Raw genomic sequence first — 9061 nt, 5'->3', positions numbered from 1 at the left:
TACATGTGACTATTTACATAAAATGTCCAGCACAGGAAAATCTAGAGACAGAGTAGCCTACTGGTTACTTAGGTCTGGAGGAGGCGGGTAGGGAAATAGGAGAGAACAGCTAAAAGAAACAGGGTGTCTTTTTGAGGTGATAAAAATATTCTAAAATTGACTGTGATGTTGCTTGCAGATACATGTGAGAATAATGAAAAGTCTTATTCACTTGAAATGGGCAAACTGTAATGTATGTGAATTACATCTCAATACATTTTTATCTAAAAATTTTAAAACTTTAAAAAAAATTTTAAAAGGCATGTTAAAAACTTTAGGCAAATTAAATTTAAGAGTTTGAGCAAAGAACAATTTAGGAATTGGGCAACACTCAGAACCAGAAGAGGCTGACAGCTCTGCCCATCAATGGGAGCAGCAAGCTTCTACACGCTGAACATGAAAGCAAAGCAGAGAAATCACCTGATTAGCTACAACTAGGTATCTGCCTTATTGGGGCACACTGTGATGAAGCATTTACCTTATTTGGGCATGGTATGATGAGTTGGCCACCTGTGACTGGCCGAAACCTATTTGTTACAAAAACATACTCCTAAATTAGGTTTTGGTTTGCTTACAAACTTGCAGTTTGTTAGGTAGAAACTTGAAATATGAAGACAGCCTCAGGCTAATTTCTTACTGCTTAATTTAACAAGTACTTCCCAATGCTGGCCAAATTAAGTGTAAACCCCCTAGTGAGGCAATCCACGCCTTTCCATGCTTCAGCTGCAGCTGCCTTGTTTGAAATTTTGGTTTCTGCTTCTCCCCTAAACATACTCTATGCAGCAACCAAATGGATGGGGTGCATTTTTCTATCTCTCTTTATGCACTGAATGTGTATTTGTTGAATTCTTCTTGTGCAAAGCATCATGCAAGGTACTAGCCGTTTCTGGGTTGGGCAAAATAGACTAGCAATAAAGAGTTTGGCCTGTAACAGAGGCTTTCAAATGTTCTGCTTCTAAAAAAATTTGTTCAAAAGAAATCTTTACTCAGAAGTCCACTGTGTAAAACAAAAAGTGAGAGTTGTTCTAAATGAAATTTGGGGCTGTCTAGTTTTCTTCTTCCTCCACAAGATCCTTCAGAGATTCTATAAAATACCATAGGCACCCTTGATTTTTATATACTGTGCTTTGAAACACACACACACACACACTCTCTCTCTCTCTTTCTTACAGTAGATCATGTATTTCCCCATTTTTTTGCCATCTACCTTTCATATTTTACCCTCCCTCAATCACAGATTCCTTTAGAAAAACTCTTGAGTCAAGTTCTATTTGGTAGCAGCTATGCCACTACAAAAGACTTCCTTTTTTTATGTATACAAATTGAAGCATCAATTAGGAGAGCTGTGTGTCAGCTTATCCATAGGCAAGTAGTTCAGTAAATTCTTGGATTACGGATGTGAAGTGTAAGCAGATAAAGCTACAATAGCTTCTGAACCAAACATTTTTAGCTTCCTTGTATGTCATGTATTACAGATTCTAAGACCTTCAAAAGACCCTTTAAAAATTCCATAGATATGGGTGAGATAAAAATTTCTAGTTTTAATTTGCTAATAACTGAAAAACACAAAGGTTACTTATAATTTACATATACATATATTCATGCTTTTAATTATCTTTTATTTACTAAAATATAAAAGAAATTTCAATCTATCTTGCTATAAAGAAAGACAGATTGAAAACTAAGTAACATTCATTAAGGTTTCACTTAACCAGAAACTCCTGTCACACTGAACATTTTTGAAAGTAGGAACTTTTTTCCCCCAGCGTTTATAGGATCTCTCCATATACTTATCTCTTGAGAGTCTCCAGATTGTTCCTAATGGAAGAAAAAGTTGTGTTATTTGTTTATGCAAGCATCAATTATTAGTGAAGATAAAGTCACTGAGAGAACTGGTGGCTAGAAAAGAGGAAGAAGAAGTGAGTTTGCTGCTTGGGATAATAAATAACATTTGCAGAGGCCTTATTGTGCTCGAAGCACTATTCTTAGCATATAACTCTCTTGTTCTTCTAAAACACCCTGTGTAGTAGCTACCATTTTCTTCCTCATTTGCCCACGAGAAAACTGAGCTACAGAGAGATCAAGAAACTTCCAAAGGTCCCTCAGCTGGCAGCCAGGATCAAACGCGGGCACAGCCCTACCAGCCCAGGCTCTTCCCGCTGCCTCATGCCAACCAGCAGTGCTGCAGGCTCTCCAGGCTAACATAGGGCGCTGAGGATCACAGTGAAACACAAGGCCGGCTTTTGCAGCTGCTGGCATCCTTATGTTTTAAAAATTACAAGTTCTCCCTCCCAAAAGTATCTCCTACACTAGTTGGTAACCGTTTCTGAAATGCTATCGTTAGCAGAATGTTATGGTTGGTTGTGAAAGTCTCTTTCCTCCCGATCCCTGACGTAGGCATCGAGTCCTCTAGGAGCAGGTATCATGTTTCACTCCTCTTTGCATCTCCCTGAGGTACCTAGTACAGTGCCACAAGGGAACTTAAGTATAAAGGTAACTTTCTGTGTGCAAGGAATCAAGTTAAATTATCTCTGAGTCTTAAAGGACGTTCATCTTCAAGCATCTTATAGACTCAAAATGAGCAACAACCTTAAATCAGTGTCAGCCAGGTCCCGGCTATGCAGGGACAAGTTTATCATGTGACTTTGGAAGCATCACAGCTGAGCCCAGGATGCTGAGGGAATGGTGCTGGAGTCCGGACAAGCTGAGTCTGGTAAAGTAGTTAAGACGGGCCTCAGAGAAACACTTCATTGACCGTGCCTTTCCTCAGGCTGACCCTGGGAACAAAACGTGACCTTTCCAACACCCACCCAGAATCCTGCATCACCCTCCAACCCAAAGAATCAGCTTGCACAGATACTAGAGTTTTTGCCCAGTGTTCTCAGTTCCACAGACCTTGCACTTCAGGCCATCTGCTGCACGGTGAAATCAGCATCTCTCTGGCTGCACTTTCCACTCCACTTGCCCCAGCTCATGTGACTCCAGCCAAATGGCCTCCTTCCACCCCCAGGGCAGGCTTTTGCCCTTCCTTTTTCCTCTCCCTGGCCGTCTCCCTTCCCTTAGCACTCCATTTAAAATGGCAGATGCCTCTAGCAACGTTCCAGGTACTCCTTATTTGCGTTATTTTTCTCCATCCTGGTTACTTCCGTCTAACACACTGCGTTTCACCAACTTGTCTATCGTCTGCCTCTCTATGCAAAAATGTAAATTATATGAGGCCAAGAATGTTGCTATTTTATCTGCTGCTGAATCTTCTGTGCCTAAAAAAGGGCCTGGAAATTGTGGGCAGGTCACAATTACCTTTTGATTGAATGAAGTTTCCTTCACCATGACTAATCAGTCATCACCACAAAAGATACTACCTAGTTATACGCATACACATACATATACGTACATATACATACACAACACATACATACACATGCACACAAACATGCAGAGACAAACACATAGACCCCTGGATAGTATATTAGATCTATTAAACACATGTTTAGGGGCCGGGTGCAGTGGTATGAGCCTGTAATCCCAGCACTTTGGGATGCTGAGATGCGAAGTTCACGAGGTCAGGAGCTTGAGACCATCCTGGACAACATGGTGAAACCCCATCTCTACAAAAAATACAAAAATTAGCCAGGTGAGGTGGTGCACGTCTGTAATCCCAGCTACTCAAAGACTGAGGGAGGAAAATCACTTGAACCCAGGAGGTGGAGGTTGCAGTGAGCCGAGATCGTGTCATTGCACTCCAGCTTGGTGACAGAGTGAGACTCTGTCTCAAAAAAAAAAAAAAAAAAAAAAAAAGCTTGGTATTAAACACTGAGTTTTCTTAGGATAAAGATGGCACATCCTGGGAAATCTCCCAACTCACCCTCTATCCCATCAGATTACTTTCTTAGATGTTTACACTAGAGCAGACATATCCTGAATGTTATCATTTCTCATTCCAAGGACAAATACATAAAAGCAGGAAATAGAGGCCTTCTTCCACTTCTACGTGAAGAATGAGGTACTATTGCCATTTCACCCACCCTAAACCAGGCCTCTCTCTGGGCACCCATCTGCTGCTCAGCACCTTTATAGTCACCATCTGACAAGGCCCGGGCTTGCCCGTGGCTGCCCACCTCACCTAATTCCCTTCTTTAGTCTCCCTCTCACCAATCAATATGAGTCAAGCTTGGGGCTGGCTCCACCAAAACTTTAAATAAAGCCACTCCCGGGTTACCATGGCAATAATCGCTCCTTAGACAACACTGTCAAAGCTGTCCCTCTGGATCCTCTTGTCCAGGGAGCAGATACTCAGTTAAAAAAAAAAAAGTCATGCGAGCTCACATTAACACAAATCAATTCAGAACTAAATATGCCAGGAGACAGGGATCTCTACTCCCCTCTAACTGACAGTTCCAAAGAACATTCGAGAATGTTAAGTGTGTTCAGAAAAAGTGATTTGGATACTAGGAAGGGCGCTAAAGCTCTGAGCTCTTCTTAAACTAGGGATGATGGTGAAAGAGGGCCAGAAAATACCACCTAATGATCAAGAAACCCAGAGAAGAAACTTGTCTTTTTCTGAGACCTGGTAAAGAAAATCAAAATAAAACAAAACATGCTCTTGTGAAAAAGTAAAATTCTAAGTCTGTCCTACCTGTGGGTTTGGAAATGAAGTTTATGCCATCCTCATTGTGCTGAAATCTTTTAAGGAGAGTAATTAACATAAAAATGGCTGTGGACCAGAGATATCTTTCAAGTACCTGCCAGACACCAACTCCAAAAGGCTCTATAGAAACGTGTCTACAACTCAGCACACCAGACTCCAACAGAAAAATAATCCCCAAGGAAGAAGGGTTAACAAATGAAAAAAAAAAAAAAAAAGGACCATTTCAAGAAAAGCATCCCCTCAAGCGAGAGTCAACAAGCAAAATAAACAGGTTTATTTAGTACTTCCAATTTAAATGTTTATACTTATTAAAGAAATGTTCAAAAGAAAAGAAACAATAAAGGTAGAAGGCTATAAAGATAAACAGGCAGACTGAGAAAGAACCCAATAAAATGTCTATAAATGAAAAATAAAACCACCAAAACAGGTTGAGAGTGTCCCAGGTCAACACTTTGGGGTGGTGAAAGTGGAATCTCATCCAGATACTGTCTGAAAAGACTTGAAGTGATTCCATTTACATTCTGTAAAGGGGAAACCTTCCCTAGATGTCAAAAAGACAGTACTATGCCCCCATTCTAGCAATGAGATGGCAAAATACTTCTCTCCAGAGCCCCAGTGGCATTATGCTAACAGACTCAATTCTGGGTTACACTTCTGTTGTTATTCGTAACACAGCACTTTGCCTACTGAATACACAGGCATCCTTGAAAAAGAAGTTTTGAGGAGAGCCAGCCTGCTGCTGAGACAGATGCTGTGGGTGTATAGAGGATCAAGGGCTCTTCCAGGTCTTGTGCAGTGGAGGAAGCACTATCTTATTTACACTCCTTTTGCAGTAAGCACTGAGTCCAGCTCTGACTCTGGAACTACTTCTTTGTCTGACTTTAGGTAAGACAGACTAAACAATGCATTGCTGTGGTTATCTTTGACGCTGACCTGTGATTGGAAATAAAATGTTAAACTGTGTGTGTGTATCCAGCACCCTAGAATTCTGGCAATTGGCTAGCATAAACTGGCCCCCTAGGCACTGCTTCTGCATTGGTAACTTCCTTCTTCTGAACTTAATACGTTTGTGTTGGGTTATTGCCTAACCTGCAATGTTCCTCCACAGAGCCTAACAAAAGCGAAAATGGCCACAAAATCTGAACCTCAGAATAACTGTGTGCAAAACTCCCATGTCAAAGCTGTCATTTAAGAAAAAAAAAAAAAATGTGTGCTAGTCTCAATCTTTCGTTCCATTGAAAGCTGTGGTGCTTTCAGGTGACAAGGAGGCCTCCGGATGTGCTATTGTTTCTGGTATAATATGCTTTGGAGATTACTTTTTCAAGTTTAATTTCTCTTGGATCACATATGCCAGAATAAATATTATATTACTTCATACATGGTTTCTGGTTTACTCTGGCTCAGAACATGTAGTTAGTCAACAAAGGTAGGCAGTTTTGCCAAAATTCAGTAGCATATACTGTTCAAAACAGTTGTAAAAGTAACGATCGCAACCTATAAAAATATAAATTTCATTTTTACTCAAAAGAGTCATTTCATAAAACAATACCTCTAAAATTCATATCTTAGTAATCTCAAAGCAATCATTTTAGGTCCTTTAATCAACTTTTCCACAGTCTAGTAGTACTAAATTATCTAAGTGATCCTAATAGGCAAAATTATGCAGAAAAACCTTATGATAAAAAGTTGACAAATAGTACTGAAAGTGAAGTAACTATGGCAACCAATTCACTACAAAGAATAAAGAAAATATAGAACATAAGTGACCCATTACATTTTGAGAGTATCAAGCTTAATAAATGAGTACCATAATAAAACTTCAGAAATCATAGCTGTAGGTATTTGTAACAACTGAAGACATATACAAAGGTGTGCTTTCAGAAATTTTTATCACAATTTTCACATCTTTTCTGCTTTATTTCCTTTCTCTGTCTTCAGGAAGTCCTTAATCTCAGTTTTCTAAACTAATCTTAGTTGTAAATGATACACTTTGGACATGTCACATAAAAGTCATTTGAAAACACTCTGAGAAAAAAGATTTTCATTTAAGAGCAGTATAAAATCAGCCTAAGCCAGTCCAGTAAAAATGAATCAAATGAGACCAATATTTAAGTCACAAACAAAAATGTCCATGTATTCATTTGAAATTTTTTAAAGTTACTTTCCTATCTGTAGTTTGGAGCTTAAAAAACAAAAGTTGTCTTGGTGCTGATTCTGGTTTTTTAAACGAAGTGATCTTAATCTTTCATATGGAAATCTCCTTATAGACTATCTATATTTCATGCCTTGGATACATTCAGATATCCTTCAAACCATATTGACAGCCTCAGAACATTCACCAAATTCATCAAATAATTTAGCATTTACGGTAATTAGTTGGTTGAACTGCTTGGACTAAGAGATCCTCTCATTTGGCAAGCCAACATAAACTGAGAATAATAGAAAACTAGTTTAACTAAAGACATCATAAATATTATAAAGTTACATCATAAATATTCACTGAATTAAAACCCATTTTCCCCCATTATACAGAGTCCAAAAGCCCATAAATAATGAGTAAGTGTCGTTTTTCCTTAAAATCACAGATTAGGAAAAAAAAAAAAAAGGAATGCAGTGAATATAGCAAAGCTGAATCTTGAAATGATGACGAGGACTTAAAGAAATCAGGAAGAAAGTAAATGTGGCAAGTTTCTTCTCTGTTTGCTTTCTGGGCTGACCTGTGGCTGACGGACTATGAGAAGAAAGTTATTACAGAATGAGTCATATGGAAAACACTTGCCAACAGAAGAATATTGAGAACATAATACGTGTTATTCTCTCATTGGTACTTAACGTTAAGGATAAAACAGAAAAAGCAGGGTAAAACATCCCAAAACAATTTATGAAAAGCCATAAATGAGTCTGCCTCATTAAGTAACAATATGGCAGGATTTTTTTTTTTTAACTCAAGGTTACCCAAACTCTGACCTTTGAAATCAATTCTTTCATTAGGAGAAATAATACAAGAAAATGAACTGGTATAAAGGACATGCAGAAGCCCCCTCACTGGAGGCAAACGTGGAATCACAGATCATAGAAAAATTAGTTTGGCCTTCTAAGAAATATATTCAATCACATGCACACAAAAATTGAGGTGTTATAAAGTTACTTATTACTATTTGAAAGATGAGAAAAATATAAGCATACTAGTTTTTTCTTTTGAGTCTATTTAATGATAAAGGGTATATTCTGTAATCTATTAAATATTGTGGATTTAAAATGTTAAAATTTGGGGGATTTTGCCTGTTAAAGAAAACTTCAAGGCCGGGCACGGTGGCTCAAGCCTGTAATCCCAGCACTTTGGGAGGCCGAGGCGGGTGGATCACGAGGTCGAGAGATCGAGACCATCCTGGTCAACATGGTGAAACCCCGTCTCTACTAAAAATACTAAAAACTAGCTGGGCATGATGGCACATGCCTGTAATCCCAGCTACTTAGGAGGCTGAGGCAGGAGAATTGCCTGAGCCCAGGAGGCGGAGGTTGCGGTGAGCCAAGATCGCGCTATTGCACTCCAGCCTGGGTAACAAGAGCGAAACTCCGTCTCAAAAAAAAAAAAAAGAAAACTTCATAAACTGCAGTATTGTATTACATGATATAGTATACCATGTATTATATTTATCAAGTTAATATTGATATGTAATACACTTATTATTTCCATAATATGTTGGTTTTTATTTGCTAACATTCCTTACAAAACACCTGTCTTTTCAGTATACAGATGACTATATAATGAGATAGAAAACTCCAGATCTAGTCATGACCACAAGATAACTGTTTACATTGGATAATAAAGATATAATAGCTTTCAAAGGAATAAGACTTAAAAAAAGAATCAGGAAATTTTGTGGAACTCAGTCGATGTAAATCTGTCTTACAAGGTAGAATTAGGCTTTCTTTAAAGTCACTTCCATGCTTAAGGAAGAATGACATCTTCTGACAGCATCTCTGTTTATTCAGTGTTCCACCCGAAGGAGTCTATTTGTCATCTAACAATATTGACTCTAGGGTCAGAATGGAACTGCTAAGCACACGTTGCCTTAATCTGTACAAAATCTGCCTTTCACAAATGGCTGAAGTAGTTGCAAAACCCAATTTGTTTTTTAATGTACTCCGTTTGAAGCCTATTCAACCTCACTAGCAGCATATCACTTCCATGGAAATTTCTAAGTATTGACTGAGATTATTCATTTCAAATTCTAAAAGAAAGATCTTAATGTCTGCTTTATAAATACTCATCTTCTAAAAGATTAGAGTTTGTGGGAAAATCTCTTCCTAACTTTGGATGTTATTACATTTTAAATTACTTTTTATTCCTCCTTCTCTACAAAGTACACC

The sequence above is a fragment of the Saimiri boliviensis genome, chromosome 10, assembly GCF_048565385.1.
Source record: "Saimiri boliviensis isolate mSaiBol1 chromosome 10, mSaiBol1.pri, whole genome shotgun sequence".
Lineage (NCBI taxonomy): Eukaryota > Metazoa > Chordata > Mammalia > Primates > Cebidae > Saimiri > Saimiri boliviensis.
Note: the sequence above shows the minus strand (reverse complement) of the source record.